The sequence below is a fragment of the Dermacentor albipictus genome, chromosome 1 (genome assembly GCF_038994185.2).
Source record: "Dermacentor albipictus isolate Rhodes 1998 colony chromosome 1, USDA_Dalb.pri_finalv2, whole genome shotgun sequence".
Lineage (NCBI taxonomy): Eukaryota > Metazoa > Arthropoda > Arachnida > Ixodida > Ixodidae > Dermacentor > Dermacentor albipictus.
This window is the reverse complement of record NC_091821.1, coordinates 402,988,819-403,004,556: the sequence shown is the minus strand read 5'-3', so window position 1 is coordinate 403,004,556 and position 15,738 is coordinate 402,988,819.

The following is a 15,738-nucleotide window of genomic DNA, read 5'->3' as shown; positions in this document are numbered from 1 at the left end:
ATTTACCGGCACTTGCTCATGTACGTTGTAAGCTGAATGCACGTAGGTTTGTACGGTTGTACGGTGGTACGTTTTTACGGCTTAATGTAGGTTTCCAAAAACGTGGTATATCCCACATCACCGCATCCACGTTTTGAGGAGTTCTTATTTTGTACACTGCCCATTCACCTCCCCACGTGTAGAGTAGCAAACCGGACTCAGTCTGGTTGACCTCCCTGCCTTTCTTTCTTCCCTTCTCTCTCTTTCTTATTTTGTCTGCAGTTTTAGAACATGAGTAAGAAAATTTTTATAATGAGGCGCCGGAATCGATGAGACACAAAGCTACTACTTTCTTTAAATAGAAAATTTTCTTAAAAGGGACTTTCATATGTGTAGACTAATAGAAAAGCTCCGCATAGGCTGCTTGAACTCCCTTAAAGGGACACTAAAGTGAAAAATGATTTCTTCTGCATCAGTAAATTACCGTTCTACAACACCAAAAACACCACTCTTACAACGTTTGGTAAGCCAGAAAAAGCGCAAGAACGAAATACGGGTGGCGACACCTACTTGAGTTCCCGCACCTGGAGGCTGTGACGTCATGGATTTTGATGGTATCTTCAAGGGCCTACCAATTATATATAGCGGTACAGATTGACTACATTGTGTTCTAAAGGAACCAAATATTAAATATGGCAAGTTTCGGGAACCTTTATTCAGCCAACGCGGCCGAAATGCGAAAACATACTTTGGAATCCCTGACGTCACGCTGACGTACCGGCGCTGGGGTTGCGGCACGAAATTCAAATACTGATACTTGGACCTTCATTTTCCGATCTAATAATCAAACTATTTATTTGAAATGACTGCCTGCAGGGTTCTCAAACAATGCTCCATTAGTCTAAACTGATTTATTGTTTCCCTTTAGTGTCCCTTTAAGGAGAAAGAGGCCGAGAGCAAAAATGTGAATAAACATATAGATGTTTGACGAGTTGTTATGATTGGGGTGGTTGGGTGTAATAACGACATCGCATTATAAGTAGTTTAAGTACAGGAAGCCATTTTCACAGATAGCATAAATATGGAGCTTTTATTATGGTGCTGCTTTCATCTGTAAACCCCCTTTACTGATCCTTGTAAGCGCGTTATATCACCTGCGACGATGCCAGTTATGTGAGTATTCAACTATGAATGAACCTGGCATAGACCTAGAGGCGTAAGTTACATAGATCTAGCCATGTTCAGCCAAAATCTAGAAAAACTGCATACGTAAGCCATCTACCAACAGCTGAAAATCAAAAGCAAACTAGCGCTGTCATGCCCTCAGGGAAGGTGCCTTTAGCCTCATGGAAGGGGCCTTGAACCGAGCATTCAAAACGCTCATCCAAAAGGAATGACTAAAGGCGCGACTCATTAACTTTAAACTTTCCTCTCAGTTTTATCGAGAGAAAAATACATCCTGAAAGGTCACAAGCTAAAGGTGCAAAAATATCAAAAGAGAAAAAAATTGACGCCGATCCCTGTTTCAGAACGAAAGGACATACAATGTTTCTCCCTCTCTTACACACACACGCATACACATACACACGCGCACGTTCCATATATATACAAGCTTATTCGGTGGCAAAAATGTGCATGTGCCATTTATCCTAATATTTGTCGACAACATAGCTGACCTTGAAAAACGCTGTAATAGCGACAAGTGGGCACGTTTCTGAAGATTTAGCCGTTGACCACGGTCCCAACAACTTAAAACTCATTCGTCTGAGACCAAGCTTCCATACATTTCCTGAACCTTTGTAACGGTGCTCCTCCCCAACAGTAGGCTATCGATTATTGGCTGAGTTGAAGTAGAAAGAAGACATGCATAAATAGTGTTGCGAGGCGAAAAACGAAAAAAAAATAGGGTTGTGCGAATATTCGAAATTTCGAATACGAATCGAATATTTTCTTTAGTCGAAGCGTATTCGGTTCGAAAAATGCATATTCGTAAATTCCCGAATATTTGAGGACGGCCGAATAATGGTCGAAACAGCGAATATTCGGACAGACTGTGAATAATTTAGCAATTAACAAATTATATGCTTGCTCCACATTCTCCTAAAAACATGTTTATTCACTCAGAACTTCACAGGATCCGCTCATTATCTGTATGCTCTGCATCAAGATGGCAAATTGGGCCAGTTTGTTGGGATTCATAGTAAGGTTCGTTACAGCGCAACACAAAACAGGGACAAAAGAAGGTACAAAACGACGACACAGCGTTACAGCACTGTGATCTTAAGTGCTGTAACGAACCTTACAATGAATGTGTACGCTCTGTTCCAGTCTATCTGCATCAGGCCCGTGAGACATGATCAGTTTCAGTTTTTTTTTACCAAGCTTTATTCCAGGGCTCTTTCATAACTATATTGATGTACTTTCGGGCTTTGTAAGTATGCGCAATAAAACATGCACCTGGAAAATGTTACCAGGACAAATGTTGTCACAGTGCACAGAGAGCCATTACTTTCTGAACATGTTGAGCATTGAATTTTCCTTCGCGATAATCTGTAACAAGCGTTTAGCTGACAGAGCATTACCTGACATTACCTGAGTGCATTACCTATAATGAGTGCCTCTTTAACCTGAAGCAGCCTCGTAAAATGCAATGTTATTTTTAAAAGGGTAATAAAGCTATTGTTGCCTCGTTTTGCAATTTTTTAATACTACACATATATTCGATATTCGATTCGATATTCGAAGACAGTTTTTCTCCTTATGCGTATTCGATTCGTATTCGAAAATTTCAATATTCGCACACCCCTAAAAAAAAGGAAGTTTCAGGAAGATTGTTAACGCGGTCATTAGCTTCCAGGGCAAAGAATGCCACAAAAGTACCTGCTTTTTTCCATGTCGCGCACCACTGTAAATCTCACGCGTGCATAACGGTCTATTATAATTAAGAAAGTCGTGCGTGTAGCCTACGGTCAGAAATAAATCCGCAATATATTTCCCTGGACGGAAAGCATGCTGGTGCGGCTGCATGTATACCTCGTGAACACGAGTATAGACATCGTCAACCGCTTTTCCAACTACTGTGCATGAACTCAGGGACGCCTACTTGCTACACCGTTGCCTGTGAATCAAATTAGTGCAAGGCCACGAACCCGGGATGTCCTTCGCCTCGGTGAAGCTGAGTTTAATTAAACGACGGCGCGCAGTACACGATCACCTAGGAGCTCTCAGCATCTAATATATTCGAGGCACGTAGACGGCTTACTTGAGTGACACAACCATGTGCACCCGTGAGTACACCCCTGTACAACTTTTTTTTTTTCATCCCTACAGAACTCCCCATCTCAGCATGTTCTATTCTTCATCGCTGCAAGTTGCATGCATGCGTGTCCTGCATGCATGCAGGACACGCCCGTTCAGAACTAGCGAGGGAACCATCTGATAGACACTGCCGATCGCTGCTACACGAGTCATAAATGCTCAATGACACGTCGTGCACGACAGGAGGTTCGTGCTCATGCACTATTTAAGCACCTTCTAGCGCTCACACATGTGTCTGCGGCTCGCAGATTTTTAGATACTCTAGTATGCAATCCGGGCTGTAGCTGGCAATCACATATGCTTACGTCTGCCGCACGAAGACGGTGGCGATGATCGGGAAACAATATTATGCAAGTGGGCTGATTTCGCAACATCATGTAATAAGGCACGCCTATTGAGTTGGTACGTGGAGAAAGTTGACGGGAGGTGGGCCAAATTCCTTTTCTACAAGGCACCGCTATACTCGAAGGAGCGGCGAGTACCAGTGAGATCATGTACTGTCAGACTGATGTTCAGTATAGGTGCTTAAAAGATTGTACTGCGCCCAGTATTAATAACACAACAAGATTGTTTTACATTCATGGCCTCAAAAAAATAGTGTTCATCTTTATACCGCCCCAGCAATGCCATCGTGTACAGTCGTGAACGAGGACTAGGTTATATAAACATTAGGCTGCTTATTCCTGTTTGCTGCTGTGAATTTTCAATACAACATTCATCGCCTGCCAATTGGTCTTTTAGGCCCTTGTACAGCCCGACTAGATCACAATGGGATATTGCTCGAAACGGATATACTAAGCTTAGCTTCCCCTAGGAGACTAATGGTCATACTAAGTGTGCTATTTTCATTCAAACTAAGTACTGTTTGTCATTTGCATGCTATACCAGGGTCCAATGAGACATTGCTTCTAATCCGGTTAAACTGCCGACATAGCAGTGTTTAGTGCCCTGGGGTAAGTGTAGAGAATAGCACTTACTAGCGACGTGGAATGTTCTCAAGTTTGCAGTGGTGTTTACGCGAAGCGATGAAATGTTCTCGGTCTTACCATGAATGGACTAACGCAAAATCTTGCGACTTTGAATAATTTCTCAGTATCTCCTCGCAGTATGAACCATTTCGCACAACGCTTCCGTATCTCTATAAGCCACAGAAACACACACACACACACACACACACACACACGCAACCACACACGCGCAAAATATATAAACATTGCAGGCTTAAGTACTGCTCCGCCACAGCTATAACCCAAAGATGACTGAAAACAAAATCTTTATAGTTCTGCGTCAGGTTTCGACAATCGAAAGTGGTCAAATCTAACTAGATTTAATGAGACGATAATTGTAGCTCAGGATGCGTTGACGTTCTCTGCAAGAAAAGAAAACAACTTTTTGTTCCTTCCTGCATCGTTTGCCCTTTAATGCATTCTTTAATTTAGGCAGTAAGTTTTATTACGAAGTAGATTAGTAGTCGCGTGCACTACACGAGCATACTAAAGATAGTCGGCCAGCAATATGCCTTCTTTATCCTCGATAATTAAACTTATAACCTTCCCGGCGATCTTCTGGGCCCTGACTTTCATTGGCCGTGGATAACCAGAGTGTCACCACTGCAGAGATCACTGTGCAGTTTCAGGAACATAATTATGCTGCCGCGCTTCTACCACAATGGTCAAATGGTCAAGGCAGTTGTCGCGAGGACGGTCGAAACCGTCCTAAATGAGCACTCACGCGTACACCTGATCGCGCTTTTCATCGGTATTCGAGCACACGGACACCCATTTGGCTGATGGCTTCTCCATTGCACACTGTTCATAACTTGCGAATGTGAGTCGCTCCCTCAGTATGTTCAGTGCCTTGCCAAAGAATTAAGCTAGCATTCATCAATATCCTAGTACCTGATGTGGTGTAAATATTAAACAAATCTCAGGCTCTGAAACAGCTGAACTTTTCCAGAATCTTGTTGTGTCTTTGGTTTTGTGCACACTCCACTTTATATGGGCACGCCGCTGATAAATAGTTGAGTAAGATGGAAACTTGTCGCACAGCGTTCGTTTACATTTTTGGAAGGCTTCTTAGTAATTTTCTATAGGAAGAAAGGAAATTATCTCTATCAATGCATGGCGTTCAAAGGCAAAAATTATGTTTGTCTCGAACATGACTAGAACAGCTATTTAAAAAAAATTATAAAACTGCATTATCACATTTAAAGACGCGCGCAATCACGTGGAAGGGTGTTCGTTTAATGTAATCAATAAACTTAGGCACATTATTATTTCTTTCAAGTAAGTCGGACGAGGAACTTTCCAGCCTTCCTGTAAACCGTTAGGAGAATTTTCATGCTGAAGATCACATTTGATTCTTGAAGACGGACTTGCTATCTCACTGTGCGACACTAACTTGCGTTTAGAAAATGGCAGAAGCCGGTTCGAAGACCAGTAGTGTCGCCGTTATACCATTTTGAATGACACCGAAGACCAAGAAAGGCATAATGGTCAGCCAAGTGTACGTTCACTTTGTTACCCTATAGAAGCGATTAAGGCATGAAATAATGAAAGAAAAAAGCAAAAAAGAGGTAGCACTCAGGTGCACTCATTTATCTGCAGAGGCACATTGAAACTTCAGGATTTCATTGAAGTCTGTTCTTTTTCAGTCACAGCGATAATGCACGTATTGCTTTTGGGTTTGCGACGGTGTCACCATGGTTTACTCACTGAGGAAGATCTTGAATTCAGATGAGGCGCAGGTAGTCTTAGCGAGGATAGCTGTAAAACTGTCCTGGCACCCACAACTGTTGCAGAAAACTGGGCCATTTCCGTAAGGAACAAGTAGGTCTGTGTAAGTTCCACTCTCCCACAAGGGCAGAATAATGTTGCATAGCAGCGTTATTGGCGTATTCTAAGCAGCAGCTTCAGGGAAGGATCAGTGAGTGAGTGAGTGAGTGAGTGAGTGAGTGAGTGAGTGAGTGAGTGAGTGAGTGAGTGAGTGAGTGAGTGAGTGAGTGAGTGAGTGAGTGAGTGAGTGAGTGAGTGAGTGAGTGAGTGAGTGAGTGAGTGAGTGAGTGAGTGAGTGAGTGAGTGAGTGAGTGAGTGAGTGAGTGAGTGAGTGAGTGAGTGAGTGAGTGAGTGAGTGAGTGAGTGAGTGAGAAAGGAAATTGCAAGCATGCGTAGGAACGTCAGCGGATGAGGGACACGCAGCGTGTGATCACGAAAGTCAAGGACTAAAAACAAAAAGGTTGAATCGTCTGAACTATTGAGGGAATAACGTGACCGCACACGAGCCTGCTTCTGAAATAGCAAGAGTTCGCGCATTACCTGTTTGCGGAATTCGCATATTGTTGTTTTAATGCCTCTTTTTTTTCTTTTTGGTGTGTGAGAGAAAAATGATGTGCTCCGGGAAAAGGAATAATCCACATTTGACCAATTAGGGCCGCTATTTTGTAGCGATGCCTTATGCCTTATTCTATGCTATTCTTATCATCCACCACACACGGCCGCCTGATCCCGTTGATAATGTGGGCAGACCGTCGCTCTGACCACTGGCCAAGCGCGAAAAGCAGGAAAAAGCATAGCATCGGAAAAGGCATCGCTACAAAATACCGGCCTAGGTATTTCTTTTATTTTTTTACAGCTCTCGGCGTTGCATCGGCAGTGATGTCATCGATAAACTAAGGAAAGCAATATAGGTGTCCCATAATAGATGAAGATCAACTAAACGTATAAACAACTCATGCGCACGCATGGCTTCGGACAAAGTGAAGCAGGCCGGGCGAAAGCGCTGTTCGACGCCATGTCGAGTGCGACCGCCCATATTCATCGAAGGATCACCGACATAAGCGAGTTTCTCCCTATTGCTGGCAGCCACTTCTAGTCAGCTCATATCGACTAGTTCGGCGCAGAACAAGAGGTTACGTCACATTCCAAAAGAGTGGCTTCCTCCTTGGTAACCCTTAATGGCGGACAGGGAGAGAGAGAGATTTGCAAGGCCGAATGCTAGCACAATTTCTTTTTCTTTTTTTTTGGGGGGGGGGGGTGAAGGCGGTGAGGTACCTTCACGTATTCGTTGTTCCACCCCCTGGCTACACCACTGCTCTTACGTGACGCGTTTCTCCGGTAGCATTTTACTGTGTAGTAGAACGTCGACATTTATCGTGACGAAACTTCCACCAGAATTATTAATTGTTAAGGAAAGGCTTCCGGCATTGGTTATGGGAACATTATGTCCCTGGTCTCTCGTACCATATGGTGGAAAAAGCAGCGCCTACCTTAACGCTGGAGAAGCAGTTGCACATTAAATAATGCAATATAACAAATGTAATATTTTCCTCTGAGATGTATGCGGAAAATAAAAAGCATCATGTATCAGTATGTTGCCCAGTTGTCCTTCCACGTACGCTTGGCGAGGGAAAGGAACATTCGGCAATGAAAGTTTTTCCTAACAACATGCGTTAGAATGAGATATGTTTATTAGCAGGCCGTAGTGATGGGGGGTCGAAAGACCGATACGTAGCTTGCGTGGGAACTTCAAGGGAAAAGTTAAGGAGCGCTATGTTCTGCTCGTTCTGTAACCTCGACATTCAGGAAGAGGTCTGACTCACTGAAATGCAGAGCGTGTTATAGGCGGAACCAGTCTCTCGGCTTGAGCAGCAATACATTATGGTTATTAAGACCGAAGAACAGAGTGCAGAATTCTTGTTATGAATGATGAAGATCTTTCTGGTCAAAGGCTCGCTGAACGATATATGATTTCTGAGCAAGAGTTACCTGTGAAACGAAAACACGTTAGCCGGAATGCCACAACTAGCAACGAAGCAAGAACAGCAATGCTTGACTGGTGCCCAAGTGACAGGCACACAACGAGCGCGCAGTACGTGTTCTTGCCAACGCAGTGCCACGCACTACACGCAATGTCATGCATGCTTCGTGCGTGGCTTCCACGTGACAAATAAAGCTTGACGAATGTCTGATCATTCGAAAGTGCTTCCGAGATCCTTGAATGTGCGGCAAGATCAGAGAGGCCCAGGTTATTTAGGCAAGTTTACCTGAATGCTAACCGATTGGTTTCTTATGACTGCGAGAAGAGGATTTAAGACGCGGTCTGTCAGGTGCGCATGAAGGCAGTAATGAACGCCAAATATATTCGTGCCATTTAATAAAGGCTCATAGGCTGTATGCTGTTCTCAACCACTACTAATATGATAACCCGGTAGATAGTGCTCATGTCCACTTCAAAGAAAAAGCAATGCTAATGCTGTTGTAGTAGTGATAACGACTTTTATATACCACTCATCTTGATTCAATAAGAAAATGAAATGCCTATCGCGAATGATAGATGCACGATGCCTTGGGCGTAGTTCGGGCTGTAGCTTTTTTTATATGGGCAGTGCAAGTCGAAGTACTATAACTGCAAAGTCACGGAGGCGTATCAGCTCACGCCTGGCGATGTAGCAAGAGAGCTTACGCTCGACATCACCCATCTATGGGTTCGGTTTTGTCGTGTTTCATAGTCTGATAGGAACAAATGACCGCATTTTGTTGCGATGATGGTATTGTTCCAACAGGTTGCCGATCTCTTTATCATTTACCTAATCAAAGTTTTTCTCGCCCTTAGATCAAAGATCATTGCCCTTAGTGAGATTAGAAGAACTGGTAAGACCTATACACTGCTCAATAACGGACATGTCCTCGGCTATCGAGGTGTCCTAGATAAGAAACAATATGGAGCAGGATTCCTAATCCATAAGGATATAGCGGGCGACATTGAAAAATTCTACAGCATTAATGAGAAGGTAGCTGTTGTAATCAAACCTATTAAGAGGTATAGAATAAAGGTAGTACAAGCCTACGCTCCAACATCCAGTCACGATGATCAGGTAGATCAGTTTTATGAAGCTGTTGAATTAGCGATGAGAAAAGTGCTAACTCAGTACACTGCAGTAATAGGTGACGTCAATGCTAAGTGGGAAAAAGCAGGCTGGTGAACAAGCAATTGGCAACTACGGCGTTGATTCTACGAACACTAGAGGAAGGATGCTGGTAGAATTCGCAGAAAGGAATAAGCTTCGAATAATGAACACCTCTTTCAGGAAGCGTAGCAACAGTAAGTGGATCTGGAAAAGCCCTAATGGTGCAACAAGAAATGAAATCGATTCCATACTTTCTGCTGATCGCAGCACAGCGCCGGATGTTGAAGTGTTAGGTAGGGTAAAGTGCAGTAATCATAGGTTAGTGAGGGCTAGAATTCCCCTCAATTTGAAGAGAGAAACAGCAAAATTGGTCAAGAAGAATCAGGTCATTCTAGAGCCAATAAGCGTAAAAGCAGACAAATTCGGGCTGGTACCTGCAAACAAATATGCAGCCTTAAAACAGAGAGATGAAGATGACGTAGAGGTAATCAATGAAACCGCAAGTACGCTGGCTTCAGAGGCAGCAATTGAAGTGGGAGACAAGGCACCAATGCAACTATAGTAGGACCTAATAAAGAAACGACAAAGAATGAAAGTGCCCAACTCAAGAGATAAGTTAAATTCGCGGAACTGCCAAAACTGATCAACAAGTCGAAAATAAGTGATATTCGAAACTATAACGTGAGCAAGACTGAAGAAGCCGCAAAATATGGATGCAGCCTGAAATCAGTCAAAAGGGAGCTTGGCATAGAACAAACGAATATGTATGCAGTGAAAGATAAGCAAGGTAATATTGTCAGCAATCTACAAGATATAGTAACAGAAGCAGAAGAATTCTATACTGACCTGTACAGTACCCAGAGGGGTCAGGATACCTCCATTCGAAACAGTAATGAACAGGATGTAGAAACTCCTCCTATAACTAGCGGTGAGGTCAGAAGGACCTTGCAAGACATGAAACAGGGAAAAGTGGCAGGAGAAGATGGAATAACAGTCGATTTAATCAGGGATGCAAGAGACCTAATGCTTGGAAAACTGGCGGCTCTCTATACGAAGTGTCTATCGTCTTCAAGGGCCTTAGAGAACTGGAAGAATGGAAACAATGTGCTAATCCATTAAAAGTGACAGGTTCAAGAATTGAAAAATTATAGGCACATTAGCTTACTCCGAGTATTATATAAAATACGTACCAAATCTTCTCCAATTGCATAAGAGAAACACTGGACTTTAGTCAACCAAGGGACAGGCTGACTTCAGGAAGGGATACTCTACAATGAATCATATCCAAGTCATTAATCAGGTTATTGAGAAATCCGCGGAGTACAATAAGCCTCTCTATATGGCTTTCATAGATTACGAAAATACATTTGACTCAGTAGAGATACCAGCAGTCATAGAGGCATTACGTAATCAAGGAGTATATAGCGCTCACGTAAATACCTTGAAAACTATCTACATAGGTTCCACAGCTACCTTAATTCTACACAAGAAAATCAGGAAGATACCTATAAAGTAATGGTCAGACAGGGAGACACAATATCTCCTATGCTATTCACTGCGTACTTCGAAGAAGTATTCAAGCTATTAAACTGGGAAGGCTTAGGAGTAAAGAGTGATGGCGAATATCTCAGCAACCTTCGGTTTCCCGGTGACATTGTTCTATTTAGAAACAATGCAGGCGCATTACAAGATATGACTGAGGACCTTAACAGAGAGAGTGTGAGAGTGGGCTTGAAGATTAATATGCAGAAGACAAAGTTAAGGATGAATATCCGGTCAAGGAAACAAGAGTTCAAGATTGCCAGTCAGCCTCTAGAGCGGGTGAAGGAGTACGTTTACCTAAGTCAATTATTTACAGGGAACCCTGATGAAGAGAAGAAAATGCATAGAAGGATAAAAATGAACTGGATCGCATACGGCAGAAATTGTCAGCTCCTTACTGGAAGCTTACCATTATCATTGAAAAGGAAGGTGTACAATCAGTACACTTGACCAATGCTGACATATGGGGCAGAGACTTGGAGACTGACAAAGAAGCTTGAGAACAAGTTAAGGACCACGCAAAGAGCGATAGAACGAAGGTTGCTAGGCATACCGTTAAGAGACAGAAATAGAGCCGTTTGGATCAGAGAGTAAACGGGTATTGACGATATTCCTATTGACATCAAGAGGAAAAAATGGAGCTGGGCAGGTCACATAATGCATGGGTTAGATAACCGTAGGACTATTATTGTTACAGAATGTGTACCGAGAGAAGGGAAACACAGTCGAGGGCGGCAGAAGACATGGTGGACCGATGAAATTAGGAAATTCGCGGGCGCTAGCGTGAATATGTTGTTGCAGGACAGGGGTAATTGGAAATGGCAGAGAGAGGCCTTCGTCCTGCGGTGTACATAAAACAGGCTGATGATGATGATGATGATGATGATGATGAGTCAAGACGACACTAATCAACCGGCCACCCAGGAAATCAAGCCTTCTAAACCAGTCGCGGCAGCTCAGTGGCTAATGCGCTGCTCGAGGACGCGTGTCCCATTTTGACGAGGGTGAAAGGTCAAAAGGCTCGTGTACCCAAATTCCGGTGCATGTTAAAGGTCACATTTAATCCGCAGTCCCCACCATGGCGTACCTTATAATAAGATTGCGATTTCGGCACTTCAAGGCACATAATATATTTGCCATGATGCGATGAGGTGCATGAGTCAATGACAGCGCTAACCTCTTCGAAGGCTCAGAACAATGGCGCACAACGACGGCTCAAGCAAATACATTCGCTGTTTGTTCTGTGTACTACTTAGACAAACACAAATGGTAAAGGCAAAGTTTAACATTGGCTCACTACTCTCCTATTGCAGAAGACTGCAATAGAAAACAGAAATTGCAGCGGCATCTAGAGGTGCTCGTGCACACTTTCCGGGAAGCTTTCTCACATGATTAATGCGTTGCCATTAAGGGAAAATGCGCGTGTATGTCGTGTTGTTGGAGAAGTAGTCTCCACTAACCTAATTTTGCAGCCGTGTAGTTAATATCAACGAACGTACTTGCACGTTCGCTGTCAACCTCACCACCAATTATAGTGAATCAATGCAAACAGCATCGAAAGCTTCGCTTACATCGATTTCTACGGTGCGTAGGATCTGCACGATTATTGTTTTTAATTCAAGCACACGCATACAAAATAAAGAAAGGGCCACGGGGCACAAATGCAAAGACGCGGGCTTCTATGTCACGGGGTGCCGTCATCCAATCAGGACTTCCGCATAAAGAACCTCCGCAAGCCGGCAGCAAATGCTTCTCGCGATATCCTACATATAGAAAATGTCGTCCCTTGGTGACATGTCAACAAGGTTCGGAGAGACCCAGACGCGCTTATGATTATGGAAATTTCAGCAAATGCATCATCGACGTCATCTCACTGGCCGCCGTCATCTGCCAACGGCAATTCTCTCGTCAGCAGAAGCTACTCTTTGCGAATTTAGCTTTCATGCATCGCGCAAATGCCAAGCTAAAGGTCTCTCTTGGGTAAAGATCAATGAGCAAATGTGGTGGCCTCGGCGATATTCTCCAACCCGAATGATACCTCCCTTCGATGTGGACCAGTGTCAGTGCAATCAGGCATCTATTACACGGTGTTCTGGCACTCAGCAATTGGAACTGAACTAGTTCAGCCACTGGGATATGGTACATCATTTCAGTTCTCTGAAGGCAATATCAGGATATAAGTGAGGCCTCCTGTATGTCACACCGCAGATTCTGCATGGTTTTTGGTTAAATACGCGATAACTCGATTTGTATTTGCCATTCATGCACTAATTTCTATCAACTGAGCGAAATTTTCACTTAAACCTGTGCTTCTAAATGGTCGCGTCCACTTGCTCGTATGCCGCAAGGTTTCGCTGAACAATGCAGCATGCAGCTTTAACGATCTTCTTGAATGCATTAGAATTTTATCGACCGAGACAGCAAACCTCTGGACGTTTTCAGAACTCCGTGCGGCGCGGCTGTTTCTTTATATTATATACAGGATGCCTGAAATGTCCATAGGCGACGCGTTTAGCTACTGTAGCAGCACTGCGACAGTGTAATGATTTATCCAGGACAGATCCCTGCAGTCACTGTTTCCTTCCAACACGTGCAATGGCGCCCTTCACTAATGTTTGATGTTGAACATTTTCCAAAGCGGCCCAACGTCTCTATACCCACATAGCGAACTCTCCTTCATGGAGTGATCCGCACGATTTGTTTATCACATTTCAAGGCAGTGTTGCGCGCACGTCTTAAATTCAATACTTATTTGTGTTTGTCTCGCTTGACTCCGAGTGCCAGTAAATAACAATACTTTTGTCTCCTGTCTGTAGTTCTTTATATCATTGTTGTGGCTATGATTGTGTGTCGTGTGGGTTATGCAGAGTTTAATAATATTTAAATTTCAAAGTTCTGTACCTTGGACACATTTTGACCTTGAATAGCCATGTTACCATACTCATGGTTCATTGTTCCACCAACAACCATTGGTTGTACATCTAATTGCCGTAGTTCTTTGTTTTGCTGGTACTGTTGCGCGTCTATGTTACTCTGTAGTGAACCTGTAGTGTAGTGAACCTGTAGCTCTGTAGTGTGAATCACCCCCCCCCCCCTCTACTTTGAGGCTAAATGAAAATAAAAACACGTATGCTAATTGTCAGCTGAAAACAGCAGCGTGGCGCACATTGCAAAACTGCTATCCGAAATTAGCTGCTGCACTGCGCTTTACGCAATTATGCTCTCGTCGGGGACAAAGCACTGAACTCACCGTCTTCAGATCTCAGACAATTCTTCGTTTCATGAACGAAAGTTATCATACTGCGAGAAAAAAAAAATATTGCGAAATGCTGCTTACAGCGCTTGCGTCCCGCTAGACAGCTAGCCGTCAAATTTTGTCCGCTTCGCAGGCACCATTGTCGTCGTTCGGGAGCTGCTCACCCCCTTCACTCTGAAAAGCAGGGGCTCCGGCCCACGGGGCACTCGCGGTTTTGTTGGCACGTAGACGTGGATCGATGTGTGTTCGGTTTGAGCGGCGCCATCGACCGTGCCTAGATAACGTCGTACACGTACGTGCCCGAAGAGCGACGTCTAGAGGTGCTCGCGCACGCTTTCCGAGAAGCTTCCTCACATGATTAATGCGTTGCCATTAGGTTGATAAAGCGCAAGTATGCCGCGTTATTGGAGAAGCAGTCTGCACTAACGTAATTTAGCAGCGGTGTAGTTAATATCAGCGGAACGAATACTATTGCACTCCAGTTTTGTCTGTGCGACCAGTTCGTCAGCGCACTGGCCGGAAAGAAGCCTACGCCAAATATCTGTAGCCGCCAAAATCTTCGATCCCTGTGCGGTCTACACGAAGTCCACGAGCAATGGCCGCAGTGCAGGTGCAAACTGAGAAAGCGGGATATAGGTAAACTGATCCAAAGCACACAAAATATTTTAAAAATGTAGTGCGAAGATCAGCACTGTGCGCTATTGTACGCATACAGTGTGCTACAAGCCTAACACAGGAAGATGGTGCGACAAAGGAGCCAACGTCCTTATTATAATGCGGGAGGACTGCTCCACTCGCAGTAAACAAAATAGTAACAGCCTGCGCCAAAATGCAGGAATGGTGCACATTTGTTCTTCATTCTTAGTTGACACACGATCCCCAGTGTGGCAAGGCCATATTTTGGAAGGGAAACTCACAAAGAGTCTGCCTTCCTGTGCGCCACACCCGAAGGCATGGTCACATGCACACTACAATGGTCTTTGTGCAATGGGCTGCGGAAAGAAATATATATATTCAAAAGATACATTCTCCAAAGGCACAGTGTAACACGAAATGATTGGCCTCTACCCAAGGTACAATATTCCAGTAGTTTCAGCGCAGATTCCCTTTTGATTTAAAACAAATGGACAAAATTGTCTGATAGGAGACTCGTTGGGTAGTTAAGATAAGCAACCACAGCTGAGTTTATTATTTTGTTGTTGTTGTTGTTGCCAGTACACACAGGAAGCGGTTTTGTCTATCATTATATGCCTTTCCTGAAGAACTTATTTTTTTCTGCAATGTCTGGATATGCTCACAATGAAAGAGATACTATAGAAGATTGGGGCATTCCAAAGCTGGTAGAAAAAGTTTTATACGCTACTCTTTTAACGTCAGTCCAAGTAATTTCTGACTTTCATTGAAGGAACCTGATTGTCCTGCAGTTACACCAATGTCAGCTAATGAAAATTATTGAAGTTGTATTGAGGAAGAAGAGCACAAAAACAAGGCCAGCCAGATCGCCTCTTCCATGCCTCCTGTGCAACCAGTGGGCCAGCCGGATCGCCAGTACTTAGCACGAGTGTGAGCCATTCAGGAAACCAGCTGTTCCTGCTCTGCGTCACCTGCCGTCTCGGTTACGAACAGACGTTACCATCGGAACTGTTCAGTATACCCACTACAAAGTTATTTAGCCCTTTCCCATTTAAAATGAGGTGTCGACAGTCACCTAGTTTGCTTGAGCTATAATCAAGTTATA